A 23,684-nucleotide genomic window follows, 5' to 3' on the forward strand; every position below is an offset into this window, starting at 1 on the left:
GGCTTCTTTATAAATGAATCATTTGAATCATTGATTCACACGATTCGTTCAAAACGCGGATTCATTCCGAATCTAAACACTGCTGTGTTGCTTAGAGACGTTAAAATGGTAAAACATTTTAATTGCATTATTTTTTCATAGCTAATTAATTACGTTAACACCTTAAACTGACAGCCCTAATTTTTAGAAGGTTTAAAAACAGTTTACAAGTGACTCATAATGCGGAAATAGACTCCAGTTTTTTTTTAATTCATTACAAAGAGTTTGTTTTCAAGGGTTAAAACAAATACTGTATGGTGCCTATTTGATATTACGGTGCTGTTTGACATTTAATGCACAATTTTTATACTCCATTTGACACTTCGAGTCCATTTCTGAGCTTTGCTATAAAAAAAAACAATAAAACTGCTGTAAAATTCTCCTTTTGTGTGCCTCAGACAAGTTTAGGCTGAACTATTCATTTAAATGTTCAGCTGTGGCTTCTAATAAGTGTGTACCAACCTTTTTTGTAAAAGCTCCAAAAATTTGAACTGACATTTTGCCAATTTGACTTGCTTTTAATGAATCACTCCGAATTGTGCAGATCTTTGACTGATTTTTTTGTCTGCTTTCCTGCATGATTCACTTCCATTTATGCATGGCTTTTTTGAACTGCACTTTTGGCGTGAATACTTCGGTCTTTTCTTTTATTCTCTGACTTTTGCTATAAAGCTTTTACCGCTTTGTTTATCATCCCATCCCCCGGTGAATCCTGTTTAATGCTGGCTTTGTTGTTCATCTTCTGAGTTCATTATTATGCTTTCAGCTACTGTGAATCACACTATAGTCAGTAACCTGTAGAGCATACTAACATGACTTCATGATGAGAAACTAGATTGACAGCTTTGCTATATATAGTACTTAACAACATGCAAAAAACATGTTTGATCCTAGTATTCCAGAGCTGCTGCCTCATTTTCATATGTTTGCCAGAATTTTCTGCTTATGTATATGATAATGGCTGTGAACATTGGATAAAACTTGATATACTGTAGAGGAGACTGGGGCTGGCTGTCACACTTTTCACTCCGGTGAATATTTCTTAGCCACAACTTTCTTGTTATAACTAGCCCATTTTTTCTAAGATGTAGATGCTGTGTAGTGCCAGAAGTGTGATGAACAAAAAAAAAGCTTCAGGATAGAAGGTGAAATTGGTCATTTGATATTTTAGGACAAGAAAATGACATATAAACCAATGCTAATGAAACCAGCTTCAATGAACCCCAACTCCAAAGCAATCCACGTTCAATACCAATGCTGTTAATCTGAGCTTGTGCCTCTGAATTCACAGTCTGTGAAAAATGTGCATTGTTTTGTCTTAGATAATTAAGTTTGAGGACGGTTTCATCCTGCTGGCCAGTTTGATTTAGTTGAATGTGGAGCGCATTTAACTTAGCTTTAGCTTCACTTGAGAAGGCAGCACATCACCAACCAGCTGTGAGCTCACATACTGAACCATATGCTGTTACATCGCACAAAAACTGTGAAGCTGATGTACTCTAATTTCTCTGAAAGGCCTGCAGGAAACTTCTGCTGTGTGCTCTTCATTAAACCTTGTCTCAGCATTTGGCGTTTTGCTTTGCAAGCTCTATTAAAAATGTGCTAAAATTGAAGACATCGTCTTTAATTTTTCAGCTCACAGACAGCTCAAGCAGTCATTTGTGCATACTTAGAAAAACTCAGGTTTACTTAGGATTTTTTTTTTTTTTTTTTTTTTTTTTTGTGCACAGAACACCCCAACGGCTTTTTCTAAGCATTTTTAAACACAAAATGTATGTGTATGATTCTAGAAAATTTATAAATGTATATATTTTTAAGTGTGTGTGTGTGTGTGTGTGTGTATATCTATATCTATCTATCTATCTATCTATATATATATATATATATATATATATATACATACATACATACATTTTTTTTAAACAGAAATTATTGTGATATGCTGAATTATTATTGACACTCAGTTACTAATAATTGTTATTATTAACTAATTACTAATAATTGTTATTATTAACTAATTACTAATAATTGTTTTTATTAATTATTATTAATGCTAAAAAACATTTTTAAAGCATTCATGTGACACTGAAAACTTTTTATATATACATATTTATATTTATATGTACATTTATATATACATAATAATTACACGCAGTACACACACATATATTAGGAAAACTCAAACCTTTATTTTGTATGTGATTAATTACGATTAATCGTTTGACAGCCCTATTTTTAATACAATAAATGTTATATAAATTTTGCGTTTTAATAATATTTCACAGTGTCACTGTTTTTATCAAATAACGTTTTGTTTGATTATTTATTTTATCAACATTAATATGTCTAAAAAAAATTTTATATTATAACTTTGCCATTTTTAATATATTTTATGTCATTGTTAAACAATATAAAAGTCTTGTGTGTGTGTGTGTGTGTGTGTATATATATATATATATATATATACAGCATTTTTAACTTGATTAACCTTCAATAAAATTGAACAGTGACCTAAAATTGTTTAATATAAAAAAAGCTGTAAGAAAGATTAAGTGCATGCCAAATACTTGCATTCAAATTTCCTTACGTCTGCTGTTTGTTTGTGTTTTCAATTGCTGTTGTGCAGGCATCCTTAAGTGACTTCTGTACAGTGATACCTCTCACTATAAAGCTGTGCTATTTTGGGTATTTATAACTGTTGACACTTTATCGTGTTGCCTAACGGTACCTGGGGAACGCTTGACTGAGCGCGCTCGCCCGCAGACCTCTCAAAGCACAGACTCTCAAATTACTCATTGCGGGTCTGTAGTGTTAAATAGGTACTGCACCGAAAATAGTGTGTTCCCATAGTATTATGCAAGGACCCTATTCATCTGTTTACCACATCAAATGTACAAATCACACTGCCAGATCCTACACTGTGCCTCTGAAACCTCCTTCGCTTTATGTAATTCAGTTTGACATCATTTGTGTGAGTGGGTGAAAGGCTGCTGGGCTTTAAAATAGATTTAGACATTTATTTTTCTCCATATATTTCTGCCTCTGTGTCTGAAAACATTTTGCCCCAGCTGTTTTTATTCACCAATTTTCAGGTCTGTATAGAATGTGCATTTGCATTCAATTAACCCTAGTAAATGCTATAGGTCTCAATTTGATGGCTGTTTAAAGAAAAAAAATCATTATGTTAAGTATGTTGTAACAAGGATGCTGAGGCGGCGTTTGAATCCAATTGCAGAAGTTTATTGCAAACGACAGCAAACATAAACGTGGAAACAGGCAGAGGGTCGATAACCAGAAAAGCAGTCCAACAGCATACAAAACATAAACGTAATCCAAGCAGCAGAGAGATAAAGCAGGCAGTGGGTCGAATACCGTGAAGTCAGTCCAGAAACAGCAAACAATCCAATAGGGGTAATCCGTAAACTCAAGAGTCCATAAACAAAGCAAGGTAGCAACAGGTAATCCAACAGAGTAAATATAAACGCTCGGTAAGGCAGGTTGAACTGGCAATACTTCGCAAAGTATTGAGCACATGGCCAGTCTTTAAATAGTGACAAACAGGAAGTAACAATAGAAGCAGCAGAGGGAGCATGCAGGCAGTCCTAGGGTGAGGGCTCCCTCTGCTGGCTTGGCGTTACAGAATCCCCCCCCCTAGGAGCGACTCCTGGCGCTCAAAACAACAACAGTCCAGGTGGGTGGGGGAACAGAGGCAAAACAGGGGGTGGGACAGAGGGCCAGGTCCATGTAGAGCAGGTGGGCCTGGATTGTGAAGCAGGGACAGACAGTGAAACACTGGAGGACCTGGATCGTGGAGCAGGGACAGACAGTGAAGCACTGGAGGACCTGGACCATGGAGCAGTGGCAGACAGTAAAGCACTGGAGGACCTGGACTGTGGAGCTGTGGCAGACAGTGGAACCTTGGAGGACCAGGGCCGTGGAGCTGTGGCAGACAGTGGAACCTTGGAGGACCTGGGCCGTGGAGCTGTGGCAGACAGTGGAACCTTGGAGGTCCAGGGCCGTGGAGCTGTGGCAGACAGTGGAACCTTGGAGGACCTGGGCCGTGGAGCAGTAGCAGACCGTGAAGTACTGGAGGGCCTGGACCGTGGAGCTGTGGCAGACCGTGTAGTACTGGAGGGCCTGGGCCGTGGAGCAATGGCAGAGTAGGGGACCATGGTGGGGCAGGCAGAGCAGGCAGAACAGGAAGCCGTGGCGCAGCAGGCAGAGCAGGCAGAACAGGAAGCCATGGCGAGGCAGGCAGAGCAGGCATAACAGGGAGCCATGGCGAGGCAGGCAGAGCAGGCATAACAAACAGGAGCAGAGATATCCACAGTGGGACTAATGACATGCATAGCAGAGCGGTGTGTTCATGCATGATTTTCTTGGCCGTGGCATGACAGGCAGAGAGTTTCATATGGGTCTTCTTGATTGCGACCTGGCGGGCAGAGAGTTCATCCTGGGGCGCCGCCCCCATGGGAGGATCTACAGCATGCGCTGACACCTCTGGGGGCATGGGCGCAGATGTTTGGGCAGGTGAGGCAGGGAAGTCATAAATGGCCTTCATGGCCGTGACAGGACGGGCAGAGAGTCCTTGGGGAAACGCCGCCCCTTTAGGTGGTTCTGCAGCCGGAGCTGCTGCTTCTGGGGGCATTGGCGCAGACTCTTTGACAGAAGAGGCCTCTGGCGTAGACTCGTGGACAGGCGAGGCCTCGGGAGCAGACTCGTGGACAGGCGAGGCCTCGGGAGCAGACTCGTGGACAGGCGAGGCCTCGGGAGCAGACTCGTGGACAGGCGAGGCCTCGGGAGCAGACTCGTGGACACACGAGGCCTCTGGAGCAGACTTGTGGACCGATAAGGCCTCTGGAGCAGACTCATGGACAGACGAGGCCTCTGAACCAGATTCGTTGATAGACGAGGTCTCTGGAGCAGACTTGTGGACAGATGAGGCCTCTAGAGCACAGCGTGCTGCCCACACACTGAAAATGGCGATGGCCATTACAGGCAGCACAGTAGATAGTGGGGTGTCTGTTGACCTCGAGGGTGCTGATGCTATGGACTTATGGCTTGTGAATGTGGGCTCTGCGTGGCTTGGGAGCGTGGGCTCTGCGTGGCTTGGGAGCGTGGGATCTAGGTAACTTTCCAGAGTCCAATGTGGGGTATTCTGTGGCATTAAATATGAAATGTCCTTACATAAACCAAAACGGAAAAGATCTTTAAGAGATGTGTCATTGAAGTTCACCTGATAGCACAGTTCACAGAAGTCGGTTACGTAGTCCTCTATTGGACGGTTTCCTTGTCGGAGATGGATGAGACGATCTGCTGGGTCCATGGTTGGACGTGTACTTGCAACTTCCGCTGGATTCATGGGAGGCGAAGTATCCTGTAACAAGGATGCTGAGGCGGCGTTTGAATCCAATTGCAGAAGTTTATTGCAAACGACAGCAAACATAAACGTGGAAACAGGCAGAGGGTCGATAACCAGTCAGTCCAGAAACAGCAAACAATCCAATAGGGGTAATCCGTAAACTCAAGAGTCCATAAACAAAGCAAGGTAGCAACAGGTAATCCAACAGAGTAAATATAAACGCTCGGTAAGGCAGGTTGAACTGGCAATACTTCGCAAAGTATTGAGCACATGGCCAGTCTTTAAATAGTGACAAACAGGAAGTAACAATAGAAGCAGCAGAGGGAGCATGCAGGCAGTCCTAGGGTGAGGGCTCCCTCTGCTGGCTTGGCGTTACATATGTACAGACATCATGAAGTCACACTGCTTCAAGGTTATGATGAATTATGAGTGGTTTCTTAAATTGAGTAATATGAGTAGATTAAATACATTTACAGTGAGTCACATAGACTTCTGTAGCATTTTATTTCATTTTTTTCTCCAGAGTCCATTTATAATGTTAGTCAAGGTCTCTTGCATCACAAACAGCGATGATTAAGTGCTACCATTTTCACACTCCAACAGTTAGAATTTAAAAAGATTCCAAATCCAAATCTGTATGACTTGCTTACAGAAAAAAAAAGGTACATTTTTAAAAAAGAAATTTTAAAAAGTAAAAAAATATATATATTTATTTATTCACTCATTCAGCGTTGACTTCTTTATTCTGTAGACCATGGAAAAGACATTTTATTTTGACCATTTAATCAGAGTAAAATATATCATATATCATATCATATCATATCAAGAAATGGCCATAAATCTAACGAAAAATGCACTGCTAATTTTTGGCCAGGACATTTTCCATTTTCTGATTTTTTTTTTTTTCATACAGTTATTTTTTACCATATTCTAAGCACAAAATATGTGTATTTTTCTAGAAAATGTGTATATCTAGAAATTAATTTATATATATATTAGTCTATCACTATGTATGTACATACAGTATACGTACATGTATTATTATCAATGTTGATGCATGTGAAAACTGAAGTAATGGCTGCTAAAATTTCAGCTTTGCCATTGAAGAATTCAGTTGTAAAATGTATATTCAGTTATCAATTTTAATAATGTCACAATATCACTGTTCTTATCAAATAAATGCAGCCTTGATAAATGCATCAGAGATAATTTGTTTTTAAAAATACAAATATTTAAATATAATTCATGTCATTTATTGTCATTAATTTAAAAAAAAAAAAAAAAACGTAAGTAGACAAAGTACAAAGCTATACATTGTAAAAAAAAAAAAAAAAAAAAAAAAGTGAAAATAATAGCATTTATTCAAAATAGAAATCTTTTTCAAAAACAATATAAGTTTTTACTATTACTTTTTAGCAGTTTAACACATCCTTGTTGAATAAAAGTATTAATTTCTTAAAGAAAAAAAATTGCTGACCCCAAACTTTGAACAGTTGTGTGTTGTTATAAAAGATTTTTATTCTAAAAAAATATATATATATATATATATGTATATATATAAAGCAGCACAACTGTTTCCAACATTGATAATAAATCAGCTTATTAGAATGATTTCTGAAGGATCATGTGACACTGAGGAGTAATGATGCTGAAAATTCAGCGCTGCATCACAGGAATAAATTCTATTTTAAAGTATATTAAAATAGAAAACCACTATTTTAAATTGCAATAATATTTCACAATATTACATTTTTTTTTAAATGCAACATCTTTAAAAAATATTACAATTCTTAATGATCCCAAACTTTTGAAGAGCAGTATATAGCTTTGTAGTGAAATTTTATTTTTATATTATAATTATATAGTACAGATGTTCTACAATTTACAGACAGACCATGTACTCTTTTTTTTTTCACCCTCACAAACAAGGGAAAGAAATTCTACGTGGTCATGGTGGTTCCCTTTCTTTTGGAGAGCCCTGTCTTTTCATGCATGTATGAGTGTGTGTTAAGGGTGGAATGAACGCTATTAATTCCTTGAATCTTCCCCTCAGGATGTCAGCTTAATCTTCAGCACCGCTGTCGAGACAACAACCTGTGTTACTAATTTATTAAGGTCAGCTTCAATTACCCAGCCCAGAAGCAGGAGATATCTATCACAGGGGTCCGGCAATATGTTTCAAGGACAATTATTTTTTATGTGACTGAGTCTAATCCATCTGCATAAGAGTCAGTTGCGGAGTATGACAGATCCGTCCTTCAGCAAGTCTCGCTGTCTGCTGTCACCTTTGACATATTCTCCACTTGGATTATTACGGGAGCCATAAAATGCTCATCGGGTTCTCTGCAGAGATGGCGGCTGACCAGCAAGGGGCTGAAATCAGCTTTACTGTCTTGTTTTTAATGTGTTTGTGTTGCCATATGAGCATCTTTATCAGGCAGAGGCTCAAATTCATCATCATACACAGCTGCACACCAACAGCATGATCTATAATGGATTTTAGGTAACTAATGGCGAACTGATGGAAAGTTTTGCATAAACACTTGAAAGCAGTAATTTGCAACAGGGAGTTAATAGCTTAATCTTTGTGACTTGGAAACAGTCTTTGGTGTATCACTGAGACGTGCGGCATTAATTATGTTGGTGTATTCAAAGGATCATTTAAAAAGCTTCATTTATTCAAAACTTCATTTAAAGTTTAAGTGCATTGCCATTTGCAATCCATGTTATTAATGTAATGTTATATATTTCTGAGTGATATGTATTTAAAGAAACTGATTTTATCTGCTATTAACTGGATTATTCTTTCTTTCTTTCTTTCTTTCTTTAAAGTGCATAATTGATTGTATTATTGATAATATGTATTTAATGTTACTGTTGTTATAAATATTAGTATTATTATGCATATTATTATTATGTAGATTATAAATATTGTCCAAATACATAATTAAAATAATTACATTATTATATTATTAATGATAATTATTGTTTTATCAGTATAATATTCTTATTTTCATTATGAAGACTTTGTTTCTGTGGAATAAATAATTAAACAACTATAGTAATAATAATAATTATTATTATTAGCAGTAGTAGTAATTATTATTATAATAATTAGATTTTATATTATAATACAGATTTTATTATTAATAATAATGGTGTTGTTATAAAATATATAATTCTTTATATTAGTTTTGTTTTAATCTTGTTTTTATCTTTTGTAAAGACTTTCTTGATTTGTTTAAAATGCATAATTGATTATAATATTGATATTAATATGTATTGTTGTTGTTACAAATATTAGAAGTAGTATTATGTATGTTATTATTATACAAATACATAATTATTAAATTTACGTTATTATATTATTAATGATTGCTGTTGTTTTATAAGAATATTCTTATTTTTATTATGAAGACTTTTCTGTAAAGTAGTTAAACAACAACAATAATATTGACACTAAAAATAATAATTGTCTTTATTATTGTTTTATTACTGTTGTAATAAAATACATAATTAAATTAATTAATTATAATAGTTATTTTGTTCTATTTTGTTCTTGTTTTTATTTTTTGTGAAGACTTCTTTCTTGATTGATAATTGATTCTAATATTGACGTTATTAATATGTATTTTATTGTTGTTATAAATATTAGAAGTATTATTATGTATTATTATGTATGTTATTATTATTATTATATAAATAAATGATTATTATATTTATGTTATTATATTATTAATAATTATTGTTGTTGTTTTATAAGAATAATATTCTTATTTTTATTATGAAGAGTTTTCTGTAAAATAATTAATTAACAACAATAATAATGATACTAATACTAATTATTATTATGAATATGGTTATAAAATACATAATTAATCATAATAATTTTATTAATAACAATTGTTGTTCTTGTTTTTATTTAGATTTTTATTTTTTATTGTAAAGACTTTTTCCTTTGGAATAACATGTCTTGATTTTTTTTTTTTTTTTTCACAGAATTGGGAACATTTATGTGCAAGTTTAAAAACATTCATTCTTTAAAGAAATTAATATTATTTTTGACTGAGTTATTAAATTATGAACTCTTATTACATTACATCATTAGCAAATCATGAATCTGCAACTGCAAAAACTGACTGATATGCTCATCCATTCCTTTATATTCATAGTAAACTTTAAATTACATCTGATTAAAAGTTGAAGATGATGACTGGAGATGACTGACTTTTCAAAAGCACTCTTGCAATATGTCCCTTCACTGACACCCTCCACATACTGGCTCTTCTAAACAGATGATGTTTTGTCCTCCAGCGGTGTAACTTCACAATGCTGCAGTGTATTTCTGTCAGCCTCCAATTCCTGCTCTCCTGTGTCCTCGGGAGATTGGATGGGCTTGATAGCTGCCTCCACCAGCCTTTGATCATAGGTTCTCTCTCTGAGTGGATGTTCCATGAGGGTCCAGCTCCATGGGGGATCCTGAGCAAGAAAGCCCAAGGATAGGGGGTCTTAAGAGAAATGAGTGTGTTACACCAGTGCCATGCAGGATTTTTATTTCCCCAAGAGTGGAGGAGGCAGTCGTTCTAACCCTTACGCCCTGGTGTACTTGATGTACTGATATAAAGCAAAGAAAGGCTGTTCACAGCTTTATAGCCCTACTGTATCAGTGGGTCACATCTGCTAAGATAATGATAACCATTCTGAGATGAACAGTGTATCTTTCCATTGATTTTAAACCATACATTGCCAGTTTTTTAGGGATGTGCCCAAATCTGAATACGTGTTCGAAAAGGAAATGACGTTTACTACAGAATAAATACGAGATGGAATGAAAAATATATTTCAGTGCTTTCCCCCCCCAATTATATCGTTGGGTAATTATACTATATATAATTTGCTGGCATCAGGGATGTGTTATTAATATACAGGGCATTTAAATCGCTTTTGAATGCACTGGCATTTTACTTTAACTTTTGAGATTTGCGATCACACATACTCTGTTTACACTACGGCTGATGAGCGTCAAAAAGGTGGGACATTCCTCAACTTTATGCAGATCTCGAGTGCCAACGCCGGGCGTCAACTAATTGCTGTGAAAAGTAGATATTGACATATGCTTCCCAGTGTTTGTGGAACTGGTGGATTACTAAGCTGAAATCACATATCATTGAACAAGTCATGCAAAAGTACATGCACTTTGCATGCTATTATTGTATGCTAGCGTTTAGGCCTTAAAGGGGTCATCGGATGCCCATTTTCCACAAGTTGATATGATTCTTTATGGTCTTAATGAAAAGTCTCTAATATACTTTGATTAAAAATTCTCAATGGTTTTGTAAAACAACACCCTTTTTACATCAAAAATAAGCTTTGCAAAAATCAACCCATTCTGATGGATTATTCCTTTAAATGCAAATGAGCTCTGCTTGCCCCTCCCCTCTCTTCTCTCTGTGTAATAAGGAGCTTGTTTACTTTAGCCACATTTAGCCGTGTTTAGCCGCTAAACTTCCTAACTACCACGTTATAAGGAAAGGCGATCGCAAAGATTCATAAAACAACGCTTATACACACTTCTGCTGTAAGTGAAGCTGGATCACAAATGATTTGCGCAGACATAGACAGGTATATGTAGATCGGGAGGCTCATTCCATTCACAAACAAATGTAATCCGCCGCATCTTCAGTGGCTCAGATGTCGGGAGTAAATGATGACCACTATGTCCATTATTACATCCAGCAACACAACACCTCAATCAGAGATATTCTTGTCTAACTTACATCCCTGCTTCGGCATCGAAACAAGGAAAGTTACTGGACTGTGACAGCTGGTCTGAGGTAAAACGCTCATGTCAATCAACTATCGTGGGAGCAGCCTCTATCGGTGTGATGGCGGCACTGAGCGTAGATTTGACGCTGTAGTGGAAACACAGCAAAACCCCCGTTCACACTACAAGCGACAGGCAGCGACAAAGCAAAACGATTCCATTCATTTCAATGGAGAGCTGGCGATTTCCAGCGACAAGAGCGACAGGTAGCTACAGCGACCGTTGGCGACCGGATTTGGCGTGTCTAGCGACGCGACAAAGTTCAGAATCCCTCAACTTTATGCAAATGAAAAGCGAGCGGGAGCGACAGCCAATACGAAAGAAGATGGTAGAGCTCATGTGATCAATTAATATGTAATATTTAATTTATATTTTTATTATATTTAGTCGTTTGCCTCCAAAATGGGTTTATTTAGCAGCAAGAAACCTGATTTGCTATCAAAGCAACCAGTAGTGAGAACACCCATTAGCAACCTCGTCGCCAGCATCTGGCGACATGCAGTAGTCGCTGCTAGTGTGAACGCAGCTTTAGCTGTTGCGGCGTGGCGCGACAACCGTTTTCCGTGCCTGTCCACACTTACGATTTGGTCAGTTAACGTTACCCAGATGCGCGTCCATATCAGCAATGCTCGTGTGTAAACAATAGCATGGATTGCACGGTGAATGTACTACTACATACCTTGTTCTGCTCATTTGCAGAACCTGATTTTACCAAGTACGACATGTTCCTGGATCAACATCTTTGTTGACACTGGAACAACATTGCGATTAACCAATCAGATTTGAAAAAACAGTTTATAGTTTTTGTGAAGTTTAGGCTTACAATCAGTGTCATTCATCTATCATTTCCTCTGATTTTAGGGATTACTCATGGGTAAGTTTAGGTTTAGGTGTAGGGATGTGGTCAAGATTAAAATTTTGGATTAATATGTTGTTCCAGGGTCAACAAAATATGTTGACCCAGGAACACATCTAACTCAGCAAAATCAGGATGTGCCTGCTCATTTATGCTGTCTAAACCACGGGGAAAAAACATGTGGAAGCTACTAAATCATATAGAGAAGGACTGCAATATTTTGACAAACTAAAGTTAATAAGTGGTAAAGATAAGTTACCAGCAGTATTAATTAAGAGATTAGCCTAATATTTCACCTACCTACCAAAAATGATAAGAACAAACACAAATGTTGTCAAGATTTTGCCCTGGAAAAATCCTGGTCCAGCCAACCACAAACGCATTTAGTTCCTCAGACAGATTTTTGCACTATTCTGGTTGATTGGTTATAACTTTTGGCAGTCTATGTGATGTTACTCCAAATGTTTTTCCTGGTTCGACCGATTATTACAGCCATTATTACAACATGAGAATTAATGACCATTTTCAGCATCAATAATCAGTTAAATATGCAAGTTTAATTCGGTTCAGTGGCACTGTTTACATTCAGTGCCGCTAATAAGGCAGACTGATGACGTGTTGTGAAAACACTCTATACTGATTCACTATTCAGGCACAGTTGTCAGTTTTGAGATGTAATATCCAAGAAATTACTACAGAGATATAAAGAAGCAAAGCTGAAAATAGACATCAGTGTACCATGACTACAACACTGAAAATGTAAGGTCAGGAGAAGATAAAAAAATCTCCATTTCACATTTATTTATTCACCTAGCTATATCAGTTTTATCTGTTGTGGCTTGTTTCCAAGTGTCTGGTCACCAATTGAAGGCCGCTAGCATTCAATGGCTTGGTCTGTAATGCGTCCTTGGGTTACTATATATATATGTTCCGTGTTTTATATTGAGTTATCACTTATCAGCACAGTGAATTTGGCTTTCCCCTGAAGTTAATGTGGCTATTAGCTTTGCTAATCTTCTCAAACAGCCTGCAGGATGGCTGATTAGAACTGTCCCCAAGGATCCGATGTATTGACCTAATTAGCGAATGGAATTGGGGTGATTATTTTGTGCGTAAAATGTTGTTCATGATAAACAAAGATTATGATGATAGCTCTAAAGATTTCCACAGTTTAAATGTTGGTAATTACCCTGTTCCAATCTACCTCAGCAGGGCTGTGCGGAGAGTTGGGTTAGCATAATAGATGGGGATTATCAGCGGTTTCTGTAGTTACTCTGCGCACTGTTTTATGGCAGTTATTTTTACTCCAATTGATTAGCAGTGATTAAAATGGGCATTTGAGCTGGAATCATTCGTTCTTTCCTTCCTGTTCTCTGCATTCTCCAAATTTCCTGTGAAATGTGTGACTTAACCATACGGCAAAAAAAAATAAAAAATACTAGCCTAAAAATCTTGGCCAGTACCTGTAAATGTTGAAAAGCTAAATGCAGGGGACAAAACACACACACACACACGCAACTGATATCATATATTTATATATATATATATATACACATACACACACACATTATTTATTTACTTATTTTTGACATATGTTTTTATATTTAAATGCAATTTCCAAAATTTCTAGAAATGTATTGGCAAAAAATATATATATTTACATAAATACATTCAGAAAACATATTTTATATATACATACAAGAAAAATAGTGGTTTTCTATATATTCTAAAGTTATATTTTGTTATGTAGTATGCTTATAATAATGTTTTATATTAGAACGTCAATATCCAAAAAAAATTTTGGTAATAAATATATATTTAGATAAATATATTTAGAAACATATTGTGCCCCATATATTTTTTGGTTATTATTTGTTATTATATTGTTATTTATATGTTTTAAAATATATACATTTTCTTAATACAATTTCCAAAAAATGTATTGGTAAAAAAATATATTTACAGAAATATATTGAGAAAAATATTTTATCTATCTAACTATCATCTATTTATTTCTTTATTTATTTATTTATTGGTAATTTTTTGCACGTTTTGAAATATATTTACGTATAGGATATATATTTAAACAACAAATAATATAAAAATAAAAATATATAATAATAATAAAATAAATATATAATAATAAATAAATAATCATAATAAAAATGTAAAAAACAAAAAATAAAACATTTTAACTATATTATTTCTTATTAATAACTAATTTTGCACCCATTAACGAATTATTATTATTGTTATTATTATTGTTCTTGTTTAAATAGTATTTTATTTTATTATATTATTTTATTTTTACTTTATTTTTCAGGTAATTGTATTATCTGTTCTTAATAACTCCTTTTGTTACTACTACTAATAAAATTATATATTTATTAAGAACAGATAGTAATGTAATTATAATGACATAATATAAGTATAATAATGAATATATATAAATTACTGGTAACACTTTCTAATAAGGTTTTATTTGTGTGTGTGTGTGTGTGTGTGTGTATATATATATATATATATATATATAAAGAATTAATGCTGGTGATTTCTATCAATGAAATGTTCCTTTAATGTTCCTTCAGTTTTCCTATAAAAAATACGAGGCAGAGAAATTTTAAGTCAACCGATCGTATACAGAGCTGCATATACATTAGAAGCACTGAAGCTTCGCAAGGAAGATACATGTCTTACAGATGTTTCTGGGGCATGCATGCATTCGTAAGGTTATCGTTCGAAAGTTTTGTGTCATTAAAATGTTGCATATTTCATATGCCGCATGCCGAGCCACAGCATTCTACGGCGTTTTGATCTTGGAGGCCATCAGTCTGACATTACCCAGTAGAGCTGCTACAAGCGCTGCCTCATTCAGCTCAGGTTCACTCTAATTGTGTCTGACTCTGACTAGAATAAATGCAACTGATATCATTGCGTAAAGGCGATGCATTATTCACTATAGATCTCTCAGAGAGAACTAGTCTGGGTCATCATCGTGTTTTCAGTGGTTTCCTGTGGTTAAGTAGTTCCTCTGGTAAATATTTCATGGTTAAAAGGACTAGATCCCTGCAGACAGCATCACTGAGCCACAACAGGGTAGTTTCGCTTCTTCCTTCAATTAACATGACGTGTCATATCGTGCATGGTAAAATGCAGTGCCTGAATGGGTAGCTTCTGTTCTTAATTATTTTAATCAAGATTTATGAAATATTTTAATTGTATAAAATGTATGCATACATTTTACATTTAAAACAATTTTATTCACATTAAGCACATTTCCCCCCAAATTCTTATTCTCACAATGCATTTAGTCATTAGCATCTCATTACTGTAATTAATTTGGTACCTCTTTACAATAACATCTCTTTTGACATTAGCTTACAAGAACTAATAGTAAGCAGTGTATTTTTTACGGCATTAATTAATCTTTGTTAATGTTAGTTAAAAATACTTTTTTGTTCATTTAGTTTGCAGTGCAGCGTTAACAGATACAACTTTTTCTTTGATGTTAAAATCTTAGCTTCTGATTATTATTATTATTATTATTATTTTACATTTATATAAAATTTTGTTATATTATTTTGTATTTTTTTCATTATAATATTTATTATTAATAACTCATTTTGTAAACATTAATAAGAATTATTATTATTATTATTATTATTATTATTGCTGTTGTTATTTTACATGTATATAATACTATATTTAATAGTTTATTATTTATTATTAAAAACTCATTTTGTGACCAATAGTAATAAGAATTATTATTATTACTACTACTACTATTGAATGAACATAATGAAATATAACAAAAAATATGTATTATTAAAAACTCATTTTGTAACCAGTAATAATAATAATAATATCAGCCATTTATAATATTATTTTATATTTTAATTATATTATTTATCAGTAAAAGCTCATTTTAATGTGTTTAATATGTGACCAATAATACTAAGAATTATTACTTTATTACTTTACTCTATTATTATTATTATTATTATTATTGTAATATAATATAATATTTTATTATTTATTTTTAAAAACTCAATATTGTTATTAGTACTACTATTGAATAAACATTATGAAATATAACAATAATAAAATGTGTTTATTATTAAACACTCATTTTTAACCAATAATAATAATAATAGTAATATTATTATTATTATTATTATTATTATTATTATTATTATTGAATTAAACATAATGAAATATAACAATAATGAAAAATATCAGCCAATTAATAAACCTGGTTATTATTCCGGTCTAGCATTGTTTATTATTATTATTGTTGTTGTTGTTGTTGTTGTTGTTGTTGTTGTTGTTGTTGTTATTATTATTATTGAATAAGCATAATGAAATATAACAATAATGAAAAATATCAGCCATTTAATTAGACTGTTATACTGGTCTATCACTGTTTATTATTGTTGTTGTTGTTGTTGTTGTTGTTATTTATTTATTTTATTAAATTAAACATAATAATAAAATAATAATAAAAAATATCAGCCAATTAATAAGCCCGGTTAGTATACCGGTCTAGGCTTGTTTATTATTACTATTATTGTTATTATTATTATTGAATAAACATAATGAAATATATAAAAAATGAACAAATATCAGCCATTTAATTAGACTGGTATACTGGTCTATAACTGGTTATTATACCAGTTAGCATTGTTTATTATTATTATTATGATTATTATTATTATTATGTTCAGTTTAGTTTGTTTGGTGAAACATGTTATATGTTTTAAATTCAAAAAGCGGCACATCAAACACATCCATGGCGCCTGTGATTTTTTTTAATTTTAGTTTTAGTTTTAAAATCTACTTTACGCTGTAACCACCCGAGACAGCGCTTGTTCCATTTGCCAAAATAAATATCAGAGACAGCGAAGGTTCTGTGCGACAGTGTCAGGGGATCATCTTCTCTGGAACCCTGATGACTCACACATGTAGAAAGAGAGAGAGCGCTGTTCAAAGCCACAGTCTCCCCCGACAACAAACAAGAGTTTCGTATGTTCAGAAGATTTCCATTCCTTCTAAAAATGCTACAGGGAATAACTAATGCATTCTCCGGATCTGAATGAGTGGGCGACCATAACTAACTATAAAAAGTCAGCTTTGTTGTTATTCACATTTTGATACGCTTGATATGCTGAGAGACGTGCGGCGCCTGGCGTAGCAAGACTGTCATAAGTCACTGTCTGCCTCCTATTTAGCTCATGCATCTGTTGCATTAACCCTCCGATTATTTGATATTTTCGCGCACGCTAATATCGCTAGCACATAGCGGAACAGACACTCCCCTGGTCTCCAGATTTGTAGTTAATCAGCCCAGATGGTGATTCTGACCATGGTCATTTAATCGTTATGTTTACGAGTCTGCTCATGAGGAAAACAGTAGCACGCCCCTGAGATGGAGAGCGGGGCCCGGCGCTGGTTATTCTTGGAGAGCGAGACAGAGACTCATTAGGCAGGTAGGAATATGAGTGGCACAGCCAGTATGCCACTGAGCCCCAAGTCCAAACCTTCCTCCACCAATTAGGCCTCTGCCAGTGTGAGTGAGTGAGGAAATGTGTAAGAAAATGTCCTTCTGAATCTTAAGAATGTGTGTGCGTGCAACCCAACTGTGGGTTTCTATGCCAACATAAATGACTTTCTGCTCTGTAATTGTGTTCCAGACAGATTGCGCTCTGAGATAGACGGGTGAGACTGATGAGAATTTGTCCAGGTCACATTTAGCAAAAAGAGGATCTGTAGTTTGCATAAAGAGAAAGAAGCCCATTTTAAGACCATTAGGATTTTTTGAAGTGAGATGTTATTTTTATGACTGTGAAGGACAGTTTCTCCACCTAAATTGTCATTAACGTAATGCTATAGCCATAAGCCATAATTCATGTTGTTCTCAGTGATTATTCTCATTATGTAAGATTTTTTTCTACGGTAAATTAACAAATAAAATTTAAATAATTTAATATTTAATTTAATCATTTCTCTTTACATTCAGCAGTTGCTCTTCTTCTTTTTATTATTATTACTATTATTACTACGGTAATATTAAATATTATAATAAAAAAGTAAAAAATGAATTGATACTTTGAATTTCAATTCAATTTTAACTAAAAACAATTTAACTTAATTATATATATTAATTAATTATATATATATATATATTTTTATTATTAAAAAATATTTTTGAAAGAAGTCTCTTATGCTCACCAAGGCTGTATTTATTTGGTCAAAATTATATTATAATTAGTAGTAGTAGTAGTAGTAGTAGTAGTAGTAGTAGTAGTATTGTAATACTGTAATAAACCCCGGAAAATGGGAAAAAATAAATTAATACTTTTCCATTTAAATTACATTTTAATTTAATTAAAAAAAAAAAAAAAAACAGTTTAAAAAATGTAAACATTTTCTTTACATTAAGCAGTAGTTATTATTATTATTTTTATTATTATTATTATAAATAAATTGAAAAAATGAATTGATGCTTTTGATTTTAAATTAAATTTTAATTTAATTAAAAACAATTTAACTTAATATTTTTTCTTTACATTAAGCAGTTATTATTGTTATTATTACTGTAATAAAAATGCAAAAAAATTATACTTTTCAATTTGAATTCAATTTTAATTAAATTAAAAAACAATTTAACGTAATAGTTTGTCTTTACATTAAGCAGTTATTATTATTCATTATTATTATTATTATTACTACTGTAATACTGTAATAAGAAATGAATTGATACGTTTCAATTTAAATTAGATTGTAATTTAATTAAAAAACAATTCATCTTAATAATTTGTCTTTTACATTAAGCAGTTATTATTATTATTATTATTATTATTATTATATAATATATTATGCAAAACAAAAATGAATTTACACTTCTCATTTACATTTAAATCTGTTTTGTTTATTGTTTTTATGGTCTGGTCTCACATTTAGAAGTGACTATATATATTTATATATTTCATGTTTCAAATATATACATATTTCAAAATTTGTATACAAATATTTTTGAAAGAAGTCTCTTATGCTCACCAAGGCTGAATATATTTGATCAAAATTACTGAAAAAAAAAACAACTGTACTATTGTAAAATATTATTACAATTTATAATAAATGTTTTCTATTTTAACATTTTAATACATTTATAATGTAATTTATTCCTGTGATGCAAAGCTGAATCTTCAGTGTCACATAATCTTTCAGAAATCGTTCTATTATGCTAATTTGGTGCTCAAGAAATTGTTTTTGTTTTTATTTTTTTTTTAGGATTACTTTTTAATTAGAAAGTTTAAAATAACAGCAATTATTTGAATTTATTTATTTATTTTATTGTTTATTTGTAGCAGTGTAAAAGTCTACTTTTGAACAACTTAATGGATCTTTGGTGAATCAAATAATTTCTTTCAATATATACACACTGCAGTTCAAAAGTGCAGTAATGAGAATCCTAATGGTCCTAAAAGGAGTTTCATTTTCTGTAAGCGCAATGCATTTCAATCTTCTCTCTTTCAATTTTCTGTTAAAATGAGTCTTTGAAAGTAGAGGTGTCCTTACAGTTTTGCTCTGCTATTAATCATTTCTTTGGATATGATATGTGGGGCGACACCATAGACAGGTAAAATGTAAAGATTGTTGTGCACAATCATTCCTGTCTGTGATGATGGACATTCGCAGCATCCATAATGAAAACATCCATCGGTGATCACAGATACAGTACATGAGCGCTCACATCTAACGGCTCACCCTTGAGCATCAAAAAGGCCGAGCCGGACATGTCCTTGACAAGATTTTGTGAATATTTTTAAGATGGGGTGGTCCTTTGACAGAATCCGCCTTATTAAAAGAGTTTATTTAAAGAGGTGGCTTTTTTCAATGCCCTTTCGCTCCCATCGGCTGCTGTCAAAACTCCTTTATGACTCTCTGATCAGCAGGCTTCTGTGCTCCGACCAGAGAGCAGCAGCAGCAGCCTTAAATTATTCACCAGAAACTCAGGCTCTGCCTTTTAATGGGCAAATATTGAGGCAGCCGATAGGTAGAGAGGATTCTGGGAGTCTCGGAGGAGAGAGAGAGAGAGCTATATTAACTGAAAGAAATGCTGTCTCATGGCTTTTCTTCCTGCGCTGTCTCCCCTCTAGTGAACTGCAGGGAAGCACACATGAGCTACTCTTTATTTAGGATGTAACTCATCCTGTCAACATAGGTGTGGGCCAACACTGCTCATGAGTATGTTTAACTCTACACACTGTGCTGTGATAAAAATATGCTGGCCGGTAGAGATTTTGTTTTAGGCACCTGTTCACTGCAGAAGATCTGTTGGTGAGAAAGTAAGGTAATGTTAAATTTCTCCAAATCTGTTCTCATGAAGAAACAAGCTCATCTATGTCTTGGATGTCCTGAGGGTGAACACATTCACAGTTTTGCAAAATTACAAAATGTTTTTGTGGCCCTTGTTGTTTGTAACTGCTTTGTTATGTACACATGAGAGAAGAAACATTACAAACTTTAAACAGCTGAGTAGGAACTTACTGTATTTTTCAGATTATTTGCATAAATTTGTTTGTATGGCTTTTAGTATTGTTTTAAATAAATCAGTTTAGGCTTGGCAGTTATAATAAATATTGTTTATAATGAATGCCAATATAATTTATGTATGTTTTATTTGTCTTTTTTTTTTTTTTTTTTATTCCTGTTTGGTTCTAAATACTGGTACATTTAAACAAATAGTTCACCCAGAAACTGAAAATTTGTTCACCCTTAGGTTATCCAAGATGTAGATGAGTTTGTTTCTTTATCAGAACAGATTTGGAGAAATTTAGCATTACATCACTTCCTCACCAATGGATCCTCTGCAGTGAATGGGTGCCGTCACAATGTCCAAACAGCTGATCAAAACATCACAATAATCCACAGGTAATCCACACCACTCCAATCCATCAATGAATGTCTTGTAGACTGAAATAAACATCATTACAACGTTTTTAACTGTAGACTGTTGCGTCCGCAAAATATGAGTCCTCAATCCATAATATTGTATTCTCCTGTGAAAAAGTCATCTCACCTGACTTGAGAGAAATATGCATCAAGCATCATTTAAACGCAAAAAAAAAAAAAAAAAAAATCCTAATCATTCTAAACAGCTTTAAAAGGGATGTTTTTATCAGCTCTTTGGGCTCTCATTCTGACGGCACCCATTCACTGCAGAGGATCCATTGGTGAGCAAGTGATGTAATGCTACATTTCTGTCTGTTTTATTTGTACATTTTTTAATTCCTGTTCTGTTCTAAATACTGGTGCATTTAAAGGATTAGTTCAACTAAAAATGAAAATTTTCTGAGAATGTGTTTACCCTTGACCATCCAAGATGTAGATGAGTTTGTTTCTTCATTAGAACACATTTGGAGAAATTAAGCATTGCATCACTTGCTCACCAGTGCATACTCTGCAGTGAATAGGTGCCGTCAGAATCCAAACAGCTGATAAAAAGATGATGCACAGATCAAGCAGTGTTTAAAAGCACAAAACTGTACTAATCATTCTAAATTGTTCTAAAAGTGATGTTTTTATCAGCTGTTTGGACTGTCATTCTGACGGCACCCATTTACTACAAAGGATCCATTGGTGAGCACGTGATGTAATGCTAAATTTCTTCAAATCTACATCTTGGATGGACTGAAAATGTACTCACCCTCAAGTCATCAAAGATGTAGATGAGTTTGTTTCTTCATCAGAACAGATTTGGAGAAATTTAGCATTACATCACTTGCTCACTAATGGATCCTCTGTAGTGAATGGGTGCCATCAGAATGAGTCCAAACAGTTGATAAAAACATCACAATAAACCAAAGTAATCCACACTACTCCAATTCATCAATTAATGTCTTGTGGACCGAAAACAGTGTGTTTGTAATAAACAAACCCATCATTGAGGCGTTTTTAACTTCAAACTGTTGCTTCCACTAAAATATGAGTCCTCTATTCATAATACTGCTTTCTGAAAAAGTCCTATCACCCGACTTGAGAGAAATATGCACAGATCAAGCAATGTTTAAAAGAAAAAAAACTGTCCTAATCATTCTAAACAGCTTTAAAAGTGATGTTTTTATCAGCAGTTTGAACATTCTGACGGCTCCAATTTACCCATCTAAATTTCTTCAAATCTACATGTTGGATGGCCTGAAATTGTGCTCACCCTCACATCATCCAAGATGTAGATGAGTTTGTTTCTTCATCAGAACAAATTTGGAGGAATTTAACTTTACATCACTTGCTCAGCAATGGATCCTCTGTAGTGTGCGGTCAGAATGAAAGCCCAAATAGCTGAATAATACATCACAATAATCCACAAGTAATCCACATCTCCAGTTCGATTAATGTTGTGTGTAAAGAAAACTGTGTGTTTGTACTAAACAAACCCATCATTAAAACATTTTTAACTTCAGATTTTTGCTTCCACTAAAATATGAGTGAAAAAGTCCTATCAACTAACTGAGAGAAATATGCACACATGAAACACCACTTAAAAGCAAAAAACTGTCCTAATCATTTTAAACAGTTCTGAAAGTGATGTTTTTATCAGCGGTTTGGACTCTCATTCTGACGGCACCCATTCACTGCAGAGGATCCATTGGTGAGCAAGTGATGTAATTTCTTCAAATCTACATCTTGGATGGCTGAAAATGTACTCACCCTCAAGTCATCCAAGATGAGTTGTTACTTCAAAATGAAGCAAATTTATGCTAATTTTCAATTTTGGATGAACTATTTCTTAAGGTATTGATTTAATTAAATGGATTACCACAGAGTTCTCTTAAATAAAATGACATGAGGGAGAGTAAATGATGAAATACTTATTTTATTTTTGGATGAACTATTCTTTTAAAGCTTCTCATACTGTGATATAAGATTTTGAACCCCTGTTGGCAGCATCTGTACATTTCTGCAGATATTTGATCTGCTTCAAAACCTAGTGAGTTGCCTCGCTGCTTACTGCCTACATAGGCAGCTGCCTTCTAAGGCAACACTGTAACGGTTATAAAACCTCTTACGTGACTGATTTGGAAAGCAAGAGGGAAGATGTGATACTTAACCATGAATAGAAATGACACACAATTTTTAAATGCTTTTTAATTGTAGATTATTTAATCATTTATTTTTGTCATGCAATATTTGTCATCTGGGTTTTTTTTTTTTTCCTTCACTGGCTTTTCAAAGTGCATTATAAAAATTGTCTTCTACTTGAAGGATACATATAAGGCTGCCTTAGAATTTGACCAAAACAAGGTGTCTCAGAAGGCGGCATAATTAAGTTCCCTACCTTCATGCCGGGAGACGAGCTTGTGATGTTTTAAAACGCTGCATCCGTAAGCAGCACGCTAGGTTTTAGAACAAAGCAGTTGTGTTTTGTGCCTGTTTCTCTGTATGTGTGCAGAATTACATATGTGTGAGATGAAACGACTCCAGACTAGAGACTGTGGAAATTCTTGCTTAATCCCCCTCGAGTTGCAAATATTGTGTCAAATATTATTAATCTTGAGGTCCAGTTGCTCGCCCGTAGTTGAAACTGCAGGCAGCGGGTCTTT

This window comes from Labeo rohita, chromosome 18 (assembly GCF_022985175.1).
Source record: "Labeo rohita strain BAU-BD-2019 chromosome 18, IGBB_LRoh.1.0, whole genome shotgun sequence".
Classification (NCBI taxonomy): domain Eukaryota; kingdom Metazoa; phylum Chordata; class Actinopteri; order Cypriniformes; family Cyprinidae; genus Labeo; species Labeo rohita.